The 18206-nt window shown below is 45.7% G+C and overlaps 1 protein-coding gene across 1 annotated transcript in view; it reads right to left on the bottom strand.

The window, feature by feature from the left end:
* ANTXR1 (ANTXR cell adhesion molecule 1) overlaps window positions 1-18206 on the bottom strand; it is a 244980-nt gene that overhangs the window by 33791 nt on the left and 192983 nt on the right.

The following is an 18206-nucleotide window of genomic DNA, read 5'->3' on the forward strand; positions in this document are numbered from 1 at the left end:
TTACGCTCGGCGCTTGGGGTCCAGTGTCCCCACTGTGTCCCATGGCTGCTGGCACCTGGGGCATGGTCATCTGCTCGCGAATTGTAAAAGTCAGAGGAAACGCTGACTGGAACCCAGGCCTCCTGGCATTCAGGCTCTTTCCACGAGCCACTTTTGGGAGACGGACTGAGGTGTTGTCCTGACACTCCGAAATGGAATGTATGCACAAGCATGAAAGAAATACATCTGGGCATTCAACAGAGTGTTAGAGACGGGGTCTGGCAAACCCGCCGAGCCGTGTGCTTCCGTAGCATGAGCTTTTCCAAGGTGCGGCCCTGGCAGGGCCCCTGGCCTTTGCAGAAGGGAACTAAGGTGATAGAATGGACTGACATCTCACCAAGGATGGGCACTTTTGGAAGATGTCTGTTTCACCTCGTTTATAACATACCCCATTTTGTCTGGCATTTTTTTTAGTGTATAGAAAAGAAATAAAGGAAGGTCTGGTCCCGTCAGAAAAACAGGTTTGTTAAAAGGGGTGGCCGGTTTTGTGTGAGTTAGAAGCACAAAGCAGACGTGGGGATGTTTCTTGCGTCTCCACCTCAGGCAGCTGGCCATTTGGCTGAGAAAGAGATCACAGACTCCCTGGCCAGGGAGGCAGAGCTTAAAGCGGTCCAGGAAGTGAGTGCCCAAGGATACAAAGTCAAGGTTTAAGCCCAAATTCAAGGCTCAAGCTGCTCTGTGGGTTTCAGGCCCCTCCTGTAAAAGGAAGGCACCAGCTTTAGGGAAAGGACTCTTAGGGCGACAGTTTTAGGGTTAATTTGTATTTTGTAGGTTATTTATTTTGTTTAATATTTAGTACTAATTGTATATTATGTTGTTTACAAAACGCAACAAAGAAAGGGATACGTATGCTGTTTTAATAGTGTAATTATGTATCTAATTATCATATAATTATTATTAAGACATAAGTTACGTTAAGGGGTCACAGTTGGGGCCGTTCTCAGGTATGCCACCTCCAGTTAGAGCTGGTGCCCTGCAGTTGGGGACTGGCCTTCAGTAACGTGGGCCTGGAGACAGGACCCCTCCCTGGGGGTTGGTGGTCATAGAATGAGAACCTAATGGATATTCTTTTCTGCAAAGTAGACGAGGTGCCTTCCCTGGCTTCGCATCCCTGCCCCCCGCACTCAGCAAAAGTACTATGTCTGAAATCTTGGAGGATTCTCTTTCCCTCTGTCACCTCCGCGCTCTTCTCTCCTCTTCTTCCGCCTCCATTTCCCGGGCCTCCTCTTCCCTGGCCTCTTTCCTTGTCCTTCTCAACCGCCTTCCTGCTTCTCCTCTTGTTGAACGCCTATCCCATGTGAGGTGTCCAAGATGGAAAGGGGGAGAAACCAGCTATGAAATGCTGAATGAGTGGGACACGAACTAATGTGATGATGGCTCAGAGGCAGACGGCATCTCCGAGTCCTGAGAGGGGCAGGCAAAGCTTTCTAGAGGAGATACGACTTGTGTTGAGTTACAGTGAGAGGACAGGAAAGGCCAGGATAATTTGGGCTGTGGCGTGGTGTGAGTGGAGGTCCTGATGCTGGAATACCTAAGGCCTGTTGGCTGAAACAACGTCTCAAAGGGCAGGCTGCTTTGTGCAGGACTCGAGGAGAGGCAGGCAGAGTCTGACTGGCTGTGCGGGGCTATGCTGCTAGCGCTGCCGCTTAGCCCAGCATTTCCCAAAGTGCCTTCCACAGGGCACTAGTGATGCTGTATAAAAACAGAGCAGTCATTTTCAAGTTTGGGAAATGCTGCATGATATATCCCTCCCCTTTGGAGACTCCCAGTGCCATTGGCTCATGAAGGCATCTTTGAGGTCTTGCAGATAAAAAAAAAACAAAAAACCTTTTTCACATTGTTAAGTGCAGCGTTTCCCAAACTTATTTGACACCTATGAGCAGCTGGGGAATAAGTGTCCACAAAACACATCTGTGTGCAGGCAGGGGGAGCCAGTGAAGGTTTCAGAGGGGGTGTAGTTCGTTGCCGTCAAGGAATCAGAACTCCCTCACATCAGCGAGGGGGGTGAGGGGTGTATGCAGACGTGCCAAACACCTGCCGCTGCGGTTGATCCCCCTCTGTTTTCCTGGGGGAAGACTGGCTGGCTGGTAGGTGAGGGAGGGAGAGTTCTCATTCCTGAGCACTGAAAGCATTAATGAAGGCTCAAAGCGCACGCCAAGAAAATGTTTTCGCTGGCCGGAGAAGGGGTTGCATATACATGTGCACGCACGTGTAAACTTGCTGACTGGCGACCCTGTTGGTCTCCTTGGTTTTTTTGTTTAGCCAAAGCCTGAGCATCCTCGAAGGAAAAGCTGAAGTCATACCTCCTCTCTGCAGTCTTTTCAGATCAAGCCTGGCCTCTGGCTTACCCCCTCCATCCATGATCTCTCTCTTCTTCCTTTTACTGTCAGCTGCGAACAATCACTTTCTGACACACCACCTGGCTCCTTCCCCATCCCCTCGGTCCCCTACTCAGGAGTGCGCACCCCATGCTATGCCCGAGCGTGCATGGGACATTGGCTGATGACTGGCATATGTGGCAATGCATTCTGCTTTTTCAGTCTCCAGATAGCAGCAGGGCAAATAAATGTGCAGACGACTCATCTTCCTGCCAGCCCCAAAATGAGACAGAACAGAATCACTTCACTTTCATTTCTATGGAAGCGATTCTGGACGACAGCAAGGTCTCATTGTTCATCTCCACGTGATTCTAAAGGTCACCGTGAACAGTCAAGAAGGTGACAGCTGGGCACGACAATGCATCCACAAAGCAAAACCAAAGGGTGACAAACAGTGGCACCCTGCTGGACTTGCATTCTGCTTTCTGGGCATTATTGAGAGGTCACTCCTGGGCGAAGGGGATTCGAATTCCCAGGGCAGAGTGTGCTGGGAAGGACACTACAGGAGGTGGAGGGGACTGGAGGGACTGTCAGGTCAAAAGAGGGATGAAGCGTCCATCAGCCAATCTCATCAGCTGTATCTCCAAAATACTTTCAGAATCCATCCACTCCTCGCCATGTCCTCTCCATCCTTTTGCAGGTCACCACCGCTGCCTCTCCCCTAGGGCTGTTGCAATCAGCTCCTCACTGTTCTCCCGGTTTCCACTCTGGACCCCCTACAATCCATTCTCCCCCCTCGCATCAAGGGCAGTCTTGGTAGAACGTGAGTTACATCACGTCCCTCCTCTGCTAACCCTCCGCTCCATGCAGCCTTCCTGTTACACGCAGAGTAACATCCAATCCCTGGTTTACAAGCCCTGCCCGCCTTGGCCCCTGCCCTCCCATCTCCCATGGCACTTGACTTGCGCTGACCTCTAACGTCCTCCAACAAGCCACACTCTCTCCAGCCGTGCAGGCTTTGCACTGTTGTTCCTCCCCTGACCTTGACATGGCCAGTTCCTACTTATCATTCAGACCTCACCTTCAATGTCACCTCTCCAATGCCCACCTCTCCAAAGAGAGGGCTTTTCTGACCACGCAGGTAGGTATCTGTTCTCTTTCTGTCCCACCACCCTGCTTTAATTCTTGGTGTAGCACTTAACACTTGGGTGCTGTGAACCCTACAGTGCAGACTCCTTGGAGGGACCACGGCCTCATGGTTCACAGGGGCTTAGCCCGACAAATAAATGTGATGAGTGAATAAATGCTAGATTTTCCATGTATCAGCCTAAGCTCTTGAGTCCTCTGTGAAGCGAATTTCCTCCTCTGTAAAATGGGAATGAGAACACCTACATCAAAGGGTTATCAGAGGAAATGCATTCAAAATGATTACACATTATGAGGCTCCTGGGAGATGCTAGTTATTATTTCCCAAGTCAAGTCAGTTTCCTTTTTGGTAAAATGGGGATAATGTTTGCTTTCTAGGAATCTGTCAAAGATAAAGTAAAGCAGATAATCCAATAAATGTACAGATATTTAGAACAAAGTTTTAAATGCAATAGGCCCTTTCTTCCCTGTGAAGATAGTGGAGGGAAGCTTAGAAACAAAACCCTTCATGCTGGTTTGGAGCACGCAAGACTTTTGGCTACGAACAAGAAGTCTGGGATAGGAACAGGCCCAGAAAGGCAAAAAGTCATAGCTGATCTAACAGAAAACCAGGAAGGGCAGAAGTGACCCATAACTCTGAAATTCTCCTTGTGTCTACAAAATAGAAACGGTTGGAAGAGTCAGGGCCTGTAAGAAATCACGCTGCCCCTCTTCTCACAAGTGCCTTCCAGGCTAGTCCTCTAGGCCAGCACAGCTAACAGAAATGTCACACAAACCACATGGGTGATTTTCAGCTTTCTATTAGTCACATTTGTAAAAAGTAGAGAAACGGGTGAGATCAATCTTAATAATATTATCTTATTGAACCCAATAGGTCCAGAATGTTATCATTTCAACATGTGATCAATATAAAAATGACTAAAGAGTTATTTCACATTCTGTTTCTCATGCTACATCTTTGAAAATCCTTTCACACGTACAGGATGTGGCATTTCTGACTAGTTACGTTTCAAGTGCTCAATAGCGATGTTGGCTAGGGGCTTCCTTGTGCGATAGTGCAGCCCTAGACTTTACTTTTGAGGTGTTCAAGATCTTTTGCTACTTGTGGGGCTGAAAGGGGAGGTCATGAATAATTTTGTAAAGCATGACTCCATTTGTAATCCCACTAAGTTGCCTACTGTTATTCCACAGCTGAAGAAAAGTCCTAGTTGACTCTTCCACTGGCCAGTGAAGAGCCTAAAATAAAATTTATTTTAAGACTCTAAATTATTGGGTTAGCCAAAAAGTTCGTTCGGGTTTTTCCCTAAGATGCTACAGAAAACCCGAACAAACTTTTTGGCCAACCCCATAAATGCCTGTCATGGAAACTTATTTACCTTCTGATCTCCATAGACTCTTTAAGACCTGTAAAACTATTTGAAACTGTGCCTGTCTGTCTGTCTATCTACCTCTCCTCTGGAAGTGATAATTAGGAAGCTTACTCATTTAAAATCAAATCATGTCCCTTTCCTCTCACCCTGTGTTTCAGGGGAAGATTTATGAGAAGCTGTGCTTCTTCAGGGTGGGACAGTTTGGTCCATGGTTTGCAAAGCTGGAGAATTTCAATAATCAAACTGTTGCCTTTAAAAAATATCAAACTTGGAAATGGGTTAGAACTAAACACATCAGTGGAATGAGCTTCAGGGCACAAGAAAATTATTATGGAGTCAAGTTACCCAAAAATCATTGTTCTCCTTTGACTCATAAATCAATTATAGAGTCTTGGATTTTTTGGACATAGATCGGTGAGTTTTACAAAGGACAGGCATCAAAGCCTGGCTGTGGAGGACACTCTGAGGATCCAAACAATCGTTTTAGCATTAGCGTTTATAGTAATTTGAGAGCACAGCAACATTGCTGGGTGAAACTGGAGTTTTCACGCAGGCAGGTTAAGTCTTTTGGAAGCCTCCAGCCACGTTGCTTATTACTGGCCTGGTATGGGATGCAGTCATGTGGGTTGTTGGCGTGTGTGATGCTAATTACTTGTAAGGCCAAGTTTTTGCTAGGAGCTTCTGTTTGGAATCATTAGCAAACACATTTTCAACTTTAGGCCACCAACAGAGGCTCTAGTGCAGAACAAGCTAGTGTAGCTTAAGGGTGTGCAGTGGGGACCATGGGCTGTGGGGAGTTCTCGTTGCTTATTCCTGGTTTGGAGGGACGCTAACTGTTTACAAGCACAGAAGGTGGCCTCAGTTCTGCGGTTACCTTGGCCATCTCTGGAGGACCACATGGCGTTCCCTGGGCCTGCAGACACGGTGGGGCACCGAGGCCATGGCTGCATAAATTCTGGTAAGTTCGTTCCCACCACCAATGGGAAAATACTCGCTCTCCTTTCCATTTCTCTCTGCCTCCATGCCTAAGAAACCCAACCCTGCTTGGTCAGAACTACTTCCCTTGCTAGAAAGAGAAAGAAGGGAAACGCTGTCTTGTATAACAACAGGGATGATTCCACAGTGGACTTTCCAGTGGGCCCACTTTTATTAATTATTCCACTAAGGGGGCATGGATGTCTGTTATGATGTCCAATTTTCCAGACTCTGACATTTAAGAGTTTCCCATTACAAATCAGCTTGAGTGAGCAGTAGGGAATATGGAAAAGCTTACACAAGATTTTCTCCCATTTAGAGCTTGTATTCAAGTCGGAGTTGCAGAGGCCTTGGCAAGTAGGTACGCCGGGGATTGAGGCCAGTGCCTGGGTGTCAGCGGCCCCATGCTGTTTAATGGGGTGACCCAATCCAGATGTTGGAGGATGCAGGAATTCACAAAGGTGATGAAAGCTAGTGGAGTGCCCCCAAAGCTAACTCTGCCGTCACTGTGGATTCTGAACATAACTCTGCCCTCGATGGTCTTAGCCAAAAGAAAAAATGGAAAAACACTAAAACATTAAACAAGTATCATAAGAATGAACTTATAAAGTGAGACTAGTAAAGTCAGAGAGTTGTTTTTCTCTCAAACTTTCTATTTCAAACAATTTAAAGGAAAAGTCAAAGTTATTAATAAACGGCAATACCAAAAATTATAAATTGCAATTATAATGAAAGTTTGTTTGAATAACCCTTAAAGTTTGTCTGAAGATGCCCCTAGAAGACAGTGTGAACCCTCTCTCTTTATTAAAGGCAGGGTTTTTTCTGAGACGTCTTTGTCCACTACTGAAATGTGGTTGCCTATTAAGGGAACATGATAAAAGTTTACAAACAGCTGTGAATGCCTGGGGGTTGCAGAAAAAGTCATAATCCCTAGCACAAGAACATAAATTAAGCCATGTCCTCAGTGCTGTGAGGGAAAGTAAAAAGAAAAAAAAAAGAGCCATAGTCCCTTTCCACAAATCATTTACAGCTTACTCTGGGAGTGAAACATCAGTACTGGCTTTAAATTAAAATGGTGTGAAATTTTGTGGCAGTAGCTGTGAGCCCAGGAGGAGGGAGGGGCCAGACAATGAGCAAGAATCAGGGGAGAGCCTTGGAAGGCTGAGGGCTGGGTACCCGAAAGATGTGAGCAGACAAAAGGGTGGAGAAGGCAGAGTTCAGAGGTGGGGTATGACTGCTTTCCTTTCCCTCACTCCATTGTCAGCCTAGGCCTCCTCTCGCAGCTCCTCTCATCTGGGCCTTCACACATGCTGTTCCTTCCAACCAAAAGGCCTTTGCATCACTTCGTCAGGAGAGCTCATCCTTTAGGTCTCAGACCAAAGTTCTCTTCTTTTCAACGTCTTCCCTGGTCCCCTAGTCTGGGTTAAATCTCCTTGCTCTATGTTCTCATGGAACCTCAAATGCTCCCCATACTTCCATACCACTTATTACATTAAGTTCTAGGTTAGTGCTTTTCTGACTACTCTGATGTACACCCCACAAAGGCAGGGGCTTTGCTTCGTTCATGCTAAATCCCTGCTGCCTAGCGTGGTACCTGCGGTAGGGTAGGAGCTCAAGACCTATTCGTCGAATGCGTGGGTGTACTCTTAGACACAGTGTTGGTGGTGAAGGGGGAGGTAGGCAGAGGTGGAATCAGGGAGAGAAAATATGAGGTAACTTGGGAACACAGCACACTGCATGGGAGGGCAGGTCATTGTGGGAGGGCAATCGGCAGGTATGTCATCTTGGGCAGGGTATAAAAATGGAACAGTGTTGGGAGGTGGGAGAAGGTAGGAGGACAAGAAAGAAGGAGATTGGGTGGCAGGGACCAGCTCTACCTTCCAAAATTCGTCCTGGTTTACCTTTTCTTTAAGAGATCAAGCCCAGTCATGACCCCCACCCTCTTCTCCTGGCTTGGGGTGAGGACTCAAGGAGAGCCAGGCAGTGTAGGGCTGGTGGGTTCTGGTCTTGCCACTTCCACTAATTCCCTTTGTGACCTTGAATGGAGCAAGGGTCTTCTTATGAGAGCATTAATCTTCCTAATATGAAAATAGGACATAAGTAAGGTAGTGATGGGGAGCAACTGAGAAAATGTACTTGGGAGTGTTTAGAGGTTTCTCCATCACCTTTCTGGACCTCAATTTCCTTACTTTGAACGTGAAAGGACTGGGATCATGAGGAATCCCCAATCCGTTCGTGAGACTGAGAGTCAGGTTGAGGTGGGGTGCTCATGGGGATGACGGGAGAAGACGGGCATGCATGTGGATGTCTACAGCAGGCTGGCTCTTCTCCACACTATGAATTCTGGAAGGTGATCTCCTAAGTCAGATTCTGCCATCTAAGACTCAACCCAACAATTTCGGGCCAGAACAGAACCCCCCACCAGCCTGGGTTAGAATCAATCTCAATTGAGGTCTATTGCAGAGCTGTTGATCTTTTCCAATGCCCTCAGCTGGAGGAGCAGGCCCATGGCAGCCAAGTGGCTAGACATAAACATCACATTGGAACAAAGTAGAAAACTTCCTACAACGTTACACACTTGGGTGAAATTTTGACCCTAGAATCAAGCCCGATCTCCCTCAATCCTGACTCTGTTTGGAAGGAAAGAAATGAGATCAGAGAATTTCAAGAGGGGTGTCTTTATTACCTAGCCCTGCCTTGTTCCGCCCCTAGTATTTAATTCTCCTCTGTTTGCTCTCTGCAACTTGATACCAGATCTTGACCTGCTGTTGCTGCAGCTGTTTGGGAGATGAGGCAGTTCAAAGGTGAAAGTCATCAGCTAAGCTATAAAATGGTGATGATGATGAGTATGGAAGTATGTATGGGTGTGGAAAAAGAGGGTTAGATTATGGGGGATTGGAAGAGGAGGGAGAGACTTCAACCACATCAGTTGCCTTCACATGTATTTATTTAAAGAGACCTCCTCCTGGGAGCAGGAAGTGGTGCAAAAAAAAAAAAACAAACAACAACTCAAGATGGTATATTTTGCAGCATTAACTTTGGGTTTAACTTCTCTGAAAAAAGTTAACTTTGCAGGTTTTGGGTACAGTTTGGTTTCTGCTGTGGACAGAGGATGTCTTGAACGTTTTCTGTTGTAAATTCAGGCAAGTAAGCCAAGAATTCTAAGTCCTCATGTTCCTCTCCAATGAGACAGTGAAGGAGAGATTTCCAAGGGTGAGAACTGAATAAATTCTACTGAGAATTCAAACATCCAGGGAAGGGGCTCTGACAAAGTAAATCACACCCTCTCGCATTTCCTACAATTTGCTTTTTTTTTCCTTTATCTTAAATGATCTACTCGTACAAAAGTTTATGAAAGGTCAGAAGTCAGTGGCTAGCAAATGGGACTTTCTCTCCAAATCTGTTGGGGACTTACAGCCCGGTGTCAGGCACCAATAGACATTCTGAAGATCCCTGTTTACTCAAAGTATCAACCAATATATTCTATGCAAACCTTTTTTCCCTATGTTTAGACAGAAATGTTTACTTTTCCAGCGGTTCTGTGAATTGAATTAAAGAGCAGAGTGACTAAGACAAGACTCAATATAAAGCTTATTATCTATTGTGCAAGAAGGAACTGACCTTCACATAAAGATTTTAATACAATAACTTGATTCTTTTGGTCATTGCTGATTTAAATATGAGAGATGAATTCTGAGAAGAAGTTTTCCACACGTGTTGAGATCTAACTAAACTTCTCTGAAATCAATTGCAGTTTTCAGGGGAAAGAAGGGAAGAAAATGAACTCCCATCTATTTGAATTATTTACACTTGTCATTTTATTTCATCCTGACAACATCTACAAAAGTAGGGATTACTGGATAACTTTGACGCATGAGGAAACTGAAGCTAAGTGAGGCTGATTAATGTAACGGAGGCTATCGGGCAGCGCTGGGAATTTAACTTGGGTCTCTCGAGGTGAAAACGATCCCTCTCTTTCTCCATGTCATGTTGCAACCAGTTTCAGAGGGTGCCACCTTCATCTATGTCTTTTTATTCTTGATGTCACCATTTACATTCGAGCCTCATGATCCATGCTTGCACCGTTACCATAGCCCATTAACGATTTACCAACACATTACATCCATAGAGTTCTTGTGCTTGGTAGAATGATTTTAACCTGGCTGTTCTGCAAGACAAAGACACCTATGGCCAATTTTTCTATATACATTAAAAACAATTAAAAACTCTATTAATATCTAGTCAAACCAGAGCTTTGCAAAACTTCTGAGAAAATCTGTGTGCGATTAAATGTCTTAAAATACAATATAATTTGGCACTCTAGGGGCTTCCCTGATGACGCAGTGGTTAACAATCTGCCTGCCAATGCAGGGGACACGGGTTCGATCCCTGGTCCGGGAAGATCCCACATGCTGTGGAGCAACTAAGCTCGTGCGCCACAACTACTGAGCCTGTGCTCTAGAGACCATGAGCCACAGCTACTGAGCCCACGTGCCACAACTCCTGAAGCCTGGGCGCCTGAGCCCGTGCTCCGCAACAAGAGAAGCCACCGCAATGAGAAGCTTGCGCACCGCAAGGAAGAGTAGCCCCCGCTCACCACAACTAGAGAAAACCCACACACAGCAACAAAGACCCAGCACAGCCAAAGATAAATAAAATAAATAAATTTTTAAAAACCCCTTTAATTTGGCACTCTAATATTTATCGCAGATGAAGATTAGCTCAAAATGGCTATAGTGTAAATTTTTTAGTCTGATCATCAGGGTTGTTCCCCCTCCAGCCTTATGAGGTACACCCATCCGTTGCACTCCATCCTGAGATGTCTCCTTTCACTCTGCAGGTTGGCCTTTATGGGCTGCGAGCTGGTCCTGGAAACCTGCTACCTTGACGTTTCCACATCCTGTCTGTTGACTAAGTCCCGACTTCCCCCCAAAGCCCAATTCAAGTCCTACCAGTCCTGGAGAAGGTATCCCATCCTCTCAGGCTGCCAGCGATTGCCCTTCCTCTGTGGCTCTCGTTCCCTTCAGCTCTGTCTCGGTCTACCCCGGGAACTACCTTGACCACCATCTCTTCTATCTCCTCAACCAGCCGTCTGTTCTTTGAGGTCTCATGCTTGTCTGCCTTTTTCATGGAGCCCTTCCCAGCACTTCAGCAGTATCTGCTAATAAGGAGCATACTTAACAGGTTGAGTAAACCTTTCCTGCTCTTGGGTTTCCTCTGCTCATTTTATTTTCGCTGATCAGTGTTGTCAGAACAGAGGAGTTTACTAGAGATGCTGTGAAGAAAATTCAGAGGAAAACTGATGTGAGGAGTCTCAAAGGCAGAAGGTTTTTCTGTGAAAGGGAAATAACTGATGAGAGTTGCAGGATCACGTGAACTTTCCACAGAATGTCAACCAACCGACCGTGTGTATTCTGGTTGCTGGGACTTGCCCAAGTCATCAATTTTCACCACGTTGTTGGGGGGTGTCTTAGAATGTTCTGATATTTATGCAGTTGGATCTGTTGTTTCACCAACAAGCAGTTCAAATGGGGATGTTCATGTCTTTACACAGACACCCATGTGCTTTAAAATTGCCAGTATTCAAGAAAGAATGTCTTAGCACAGATAAAACAGTGGCTTTAATGATTTTAATTGCCTAGTAATTTGAAAAATTGTTTCCCCCTTATGCTTATAGGGATAACATTAAATGAAAGAATTAGACACTAAGTTATATACATGTATGATTACAACTGAATAAAGAATAATCATACAGGGTAAAAACTCTATTAACTATGTAAATGCTTTTTTAGTGAGGACAAGAAATGCTGGAAAGGATGTTACAAGGAATGGCAAAATTGGGGCAACCCACTGGATGGGGCGATAGTTTCAGAGGTATCGAAAGCAATCCTTGGGAGGAAATGCATTGCTTTCTATTTTCAAATGATGGGGGTCACCACTAGCTCACATGGTGCCTTTGTGTGAAGCAGGAGAAGGCACCCCTTTCTGAGGTGGGATGCATGCCTGTCCCAGGGAGGCTGACCTGCCCAGTGGTGTTCAGGGTGGACCTCTGTCACAGGGCACGGCCTGCACAGCTAGGTGCCTGTGTGCCCAGCAAACAATTCTTTGGAAAATGGAAGTGATCTTAAAGAGTAGAGTGACCTGAAGAGTAATCCCGCTAGTACCTGGTAGAGCAAGGGACTAACTCCAGAATTGTTGATTTAACTTAATCCTGATCAAGAATATTTATTGATGGCTTCGTCTATGAAACATAGGGCTATGCCACAATATTTATATATGACAAGGATCCCACTCTTAAGTAGCCAGTTATAACCTGGTTTAAAACTAGTTTATTGGTACTTGTTAGATATTATGGTATCAACTTATTGGAGAAGTGGGAGGCCTCCATTAACAAAACAAAACAAAACAAAAACAAAACAAAATTTCCCAAAGCAGTTACCACTGCTCTTTAGGTGTCATGGGTAGAGAAGGTCATTATTTCCATTCTGCCACCGAGGAATATAACATACAGTGATACAGACAAGGGACCAACAGTGGGTTCTCTTGGGGGTGGAGTTTTGAAGTGAATTGCTTGTAACATTACATCCCGAATTACCATGTTTCTTGCATGAAGCGGAGACGCCCACCCTGGAACTGAAGAAAGTGCTGATGCACGGGAGGGATGGGATTCCAAAGGTGGGGCTGGTTTCCTCTCCTCACTTTACCTTCACCTGTCCCACTTGGCTAGCCTATCACAGGGAAGACAGAGGCCATCGAATGGGTGCCTCAGCTTCCTGCCTGCTCACCCATACCGGAGAGCCCATCTTGGGCTCTGCCCCCCAGATCACTAAGGAAGAGTGGCATTTCCTAGGCTGTAGGTCATCTAAGTCCTGCTAGGGGCTCCTGCCGTCCATCAGTGAGCTCTTCAGCCTCTTCCCCTCCTGGGCTTCTGTCATGAGCACGTAATCATTCTCAAGCCCTTCATCCGAAACAAACAAAGAGCTTCTGTCAACTCCAGCTCTCCTCCAGCTACTGCTTTGGCTCTCCCCTCCCGTTTTCCACTAAGCTTCACTCCTGCCCCCATCATTGCACTGAACCTAGGTCACCAAGGCCACGAGGACCTTGTTACTGCTAATCTAATTAGAGGACGTGTCGGCTTGTATCTAAATTTCCCATACTTGACCCTGTTGACACCACCCTCCTCCGTGATGTACCATCTTCCCTTGGCTTCCATGACCCCAGACTCTCCTGTCATACCTGCTCTTTCTCTGGCTGGTCCTTCTTAGTTTCCTTCTTCTTCTCCTTTTTCTTTCCCCACCTCGACTCAAAGGATGTGACCCTGGGGGTTCAGCACTTAACCTATTTCCCTTCTCTCTCTCCATACTCTCCCTGGGCTCTGCATCTATTCACACTGGTCTCAACTGCCACGCTAATGATGCCCAAATCCTTGCCTCCAGCTCAGAACTCTCACCAGGGCAAAACTGCCTCCTGCACAGATTGGGCGACACAAGCGGGCATCTAGGTGCTGCAGGTGTCCATGCTGTGCGTACATGACTCCGAGAGTGAGCAGCTCCTGAAAGTTTGTGCTCTAGGCGCTCCGCGGTACCTCAGCCTCGGTAAGTTGAAAAGCTAAGCCCTCATCTTCCCTCCCAAAGCCTGTGCCCCCATCCTGGTGAATGACGTCACAGCCGGCTCAGACCAAAACCTGGAGGTCCTCCTTGACAGCCCCCTCTCTCATCCTCCACACCAGCCAGTCACCAAATCCAGTCATTCTGTTTCCACAACCTTCCCTGAATCCAGACTCTTTCCTCCTCCTGTCACTGCCTCCGGTCAGGATGCCACCATCTCCACGCTGCAGCCAGCATGACTTTTCTAAAATACAATCTGACCACAACTCTGCCTAAAACACTTGGCGGTGATTCTCCACTGTCTCCAGGGTGGGCTTCACGGCCAGCAGCCACGCTGTCCCCTCTCCCCGCTCCACCGCTGGCTGCCGCGCACTGTCCTCCACCAAGCCCCGCTCCTCATGTCCCCCGAAGGAGCCACAGGCCATGTCCAGATCCTTGCTCAAGCTTCCCTCTCACAGAAGAGCCTTCCTCCACTACTCTCCTCTGGTCTCAGCCTAAATGCCACCTCTAGAGGTCAGTTTTGACACCAAGGCTGGTGAAATGCCCTTCCTGGGCATACTCCCCCCACCTCTCACAGTCACCACAGAGCCTTTCACACAGGATGGTGTTCGGGGCCTTAATAGTTTGTCCCTGCTTCTCAAGGGAAGGGACACAGCTTACTAATCGATGAGCGGCCAGCACAAACTCAGTGCTCGTCTCATAGAAAGTGTTCAGCAAGCATCTGTTGAATGCATGAAGGATTTAAGGAGTTCTGAGTGTGGACTTCAAATCTGATAGTCCTGAATTGAGCCCTAGATCTGCCCCTTCCCAACTGTGTGTCCTTGGGAAAGTTAATAACCTCCCCTGAGTCTCAGTGTCTGCTCTGTAAAATGGATTTGTTCTTGGGAATGGATTTGTGCTTCTATAACCATCTGCAATCAGTACAGGGCTTCATGCTCTCTTCTCTTTCAACTCATACGCTGAACTCCAGGAAGCCAGAATTAAGTCCTATTCTAGTTGGCATCCCTGGTGCCCAGCCCAGTGATGGGTTCTTGGCGGGGGCACAATAGATGAAATTGGATGAAACGATGTTTGAGGGAAGGCAGCCAAGGCAAAGAAGGAAGAGGTAGTGCAGGGAATGTGGAGAAAGGAGAAAGGAGAGGGAAACAGAGTGTGGACACTTCCTCTGAGTCTGCTTATGTTTCGGGAGGCTCGTCTGCTTTCGAAGGACTGGGCTGAGGGTGCTCTCTTCCCTTGGAGATAACCTGCCCGGATCATTCTCGCCTCTGCAACAGTAGGGAGCCACAGGGACCCATGTGACCGACTCAGCTCCCTTATTGGAAACAGCTGTGCAGACGGCAGCCCTGGGGCTGGAGCTCTGGTAGAGGATTTCACAACCTCCAGGGCTGTGCTTCAGATGAGTTTCAAACGTTGTTTATATACGTCTACGTGTGTGCTTCCTGGGTCTCTTCTGATTGCCATGAGGCCCAGCCTTGCAAAACAAGCTCAGAGCGTGCCTTAGTATTTTGTTCTTGCTGATAGTAATGGAATGTACCAGCCTCCCAATGCCAGATCTGGGAGAAACCAAGAACCTGAAAACAAAGAAGACATCCAACCCCAGTGGCTCCTCCCAGAGCACGTGAAGGGGGTGGGGCATTAAAGCTGGGGAGGGTTTAGGCGGGTTGATATTTTGACTGAATTCCATCCAGAAAAGACATACGAGGCAGAGTTATATTTTCTCTTTTCCATTCTCTTTATCCAAGCAGTAACAATATTGTAGCAGGCAGGATCTATGTTTACCGTCTTCCAGAGAAGAAAGGGACTGCTTTGAGCACATAAAGATTGTAATCATCCATTTCCCTTATGCCTATGAGACACAGGCATAGAGGTTTTGAAGGGATGTGGAGAGTTGCCTTCAAATTGTTCCAGGAAGGAAAGAAAGGATGCTGCCTGGGATGAGAAATAGGGAATTGGACCAGATCACTGATTTCTCAGCTCCAGTTGCACATTAGAATGACCTGGGGAGCTTTTAAAATCCCAGTATCCAGACTTCATCACAGACAAATTAAATAGAACCTTTGGGGTGGGATCCTGGCATCAGGGCTTTAAAGTTCCCCAGGTAATCACAACATGCAGGTTGAAAATCACTGGATTCTGTGAACTCTGATCTCTGAAGCTCCCTTACATTTCTGGCTTTGAAATTAGTAATCTAGGAACAAAACTGTCTGCAGCTGGCAAGACTTCCCTACAATTGGTTGGGACTTAATATTTAGGCTTCAGCTAGAGTAGTCACCAATCATGTCAGTAGGCGTTCTGTGGAGAAACACAGGAAGGTAGTGGTCGGTAGTCAAATAAGCACAGAAAGGTTGACTTCGAATCCCAAGCAGTCAGGGTTAGAGGGATTTTGATGGGCATCTCATTCCATTTATCTCACTGGTTTCCCCAGACCAGCAGCATCAGCATCACCTGGGAGCTTGTTGGAAATGCTAGTTCCCAGGCCCCACCCCAGACCTGCTAAGTCAGAAACTGTGAGAGTGGGATCCAGCTACCTGGGTTTTAACAAAACTTCTGGGTGATTCTGTGCTCAAGTTGGAAAACCAGTGATCTGCTGCAGGAATCCTCTACTGTATCCTGGCCCAGTGGTTTAACTGATTGTATCCCTGTTTGGTAACACGGAGCAAGCCCAGTAATCCCTGGGGATGCCCATTTGTTATTGAAATTCGTCCTTCAATTCTTTAGATGAAATATGCTTCACTGTAACTTCTACGTGGGGCTCTAGTTCTGTCTTCTGGGATGACCCAGAGTAAATCCAAGTCATGTTCTGTACTTCAAAGACTTTAAGATAATGTTCCAGGGCTTCTGGTTTAATATACGTCTGATAGCTCCTGAGAGCACGTCTCCCCAATTTACAATAAAATACACAGGAAGATACAGAAAAGGTGCCAACTCACATTACCACCCAAAAATAAGACTGAGGGAATAGAAGTAGTAGAAAATTTGTGTGAAAATTTATGTCATCTTGGAGTAGAGAAGACTGTTCTAAGTTTGACACCAAAGATTTAACTATAAAATTATAGATGACTTCAATATATTTTTAAAAACTTAAAAAGTATATGACAAGCTAGAAAAACTTTGCATATGTATATTTTATATATATATATATATATATATATATATATATATATATATATATATAATGTTAGACTTTAAGTTTCATGACGTGAGCATCATATGCTTAATGTATAGCACAGGGTCTGACATAAACTGAGTCCTCAAAGCATTTGACTAATGAACGAATGAAGATGAGTTAAGCAAATGGCCATATAAAAATCAATGCTAGGGACTTCCCTGGTGGTGCAGCAGTTAAGAATCTGCCTTCCAATGCAGGGGACGCAGGTTCAATCCCTGGCCAGGGAACTAGATCCCACATGCATGCTGCAACTAAGAGTTAGCATGCCGCAACTAAGACTCGGAGCAACCAAAAAAAAATAAAAAAATCAATGCTAAAATATACAGTAGAAAAATGGGCTGAGGGCATATATAGGCAATTGACAAAAGGGAAAATAAATATTTGAAAAAGATGTTTCACTTCAATAACAGAAAATGCAAATTAAATTAGCACCTATAAATTAAATTAGCACCTATCAAATAGCTAACTTTAGTAATGTTAATGGCAGATGGGTTTTTCATTGATGCTGACTCTAGGGTTAATTCACACAGTGTTTCAGGCAATAATGAATAATGAGGCCAATCTGGCCTCGTTATCAAAGCTCTAAAATTTCTCATGTTGTTTGATCCAGCAGATAGCTGCCTTCCTAATCCTAAGGGAACATTCATGAGTGTACACAATGATTTGGCAACAAGCATACCGATTACAGCCTCATTTGTAAAAATAAACACTTGGAAATAAATATCCAAAAAGAGAAGATAGGCCGAAATATTATGTCACAGATTGACAAAGGAATATGACACAGCCATTAAAATGATATATAATGATATGAATGGCATAGAAAGATTATTCCTCAAACATGGTTAAGTGATTAAAAATAGTTTATAAAAGGGGTGCATAATGTGATGACCAAGAAATGACCAAGTGAAAAAGCTCTCAGGGTCCTTTAAATCTTCCTCAGACTGAACATTCCTAATTCCTTCCGCCATTTCTCCTTGAATGGTGAGCAAACTTTCTAAAGTCAGAGTGGCCCTGGTGTGTAGGAAGCCTTGGGGAGCGTCCTGGAAAATGCTCATGGGATACAGGTTCTAATTTCCAGACTTTCTTGGTAAGTCTCTGTGAATATGCCCTGCTTTGGCAACGCCCCCTTTAAAGCCCGGGTCTGGACAGCAACTTCTTGTGTTTACAGGGATACTACGGGAACAATGAACAATCTTACCAAGGTGACAGTTCACTAGGTAGAGATGATGGGAAAGACATTCCAAGCAGAGAAACTAGAATATGCAAAGGCACAGAGACACAGAAGATGCTGGCATGTTCAGGGAATGGTGAGCAATTCTAGGTGGCTGGAAAGCTATTTGGAGTGACGGGGGAACCTGGAGGTAGTAGCAGATGAAATGATAAGGGAAGCCTTTCTAAATCAAGCTAAGGATTTGGGTCTCCTTCCTAGTCTTGGCCAGTCTGAAGCCTTGGGATGTTACACTGAGATCCGTGTTTTAGAAAGAGCACAACGGTGGCTATATACTGGAAGCCGGGGGCTGGTTTAAGCAAAGGATACCATATGCTTAGTGAAGTCTTTAAATTTTAGGATCGGATGTGTTGC

Source organism: Orcinus orca, chromosome 13 (genome assembly GCF_937001465.1).
Source record: "Orcinus orca chromosome 13, mOrcOrc1.1, whole genome shotgun sequence".
Lineage (NCBI taxonomy): Eukaryota > Metazoa > Chordata > Mammalia > Artiodactyla > Delphinidae > Orcinus > Orcinus orca.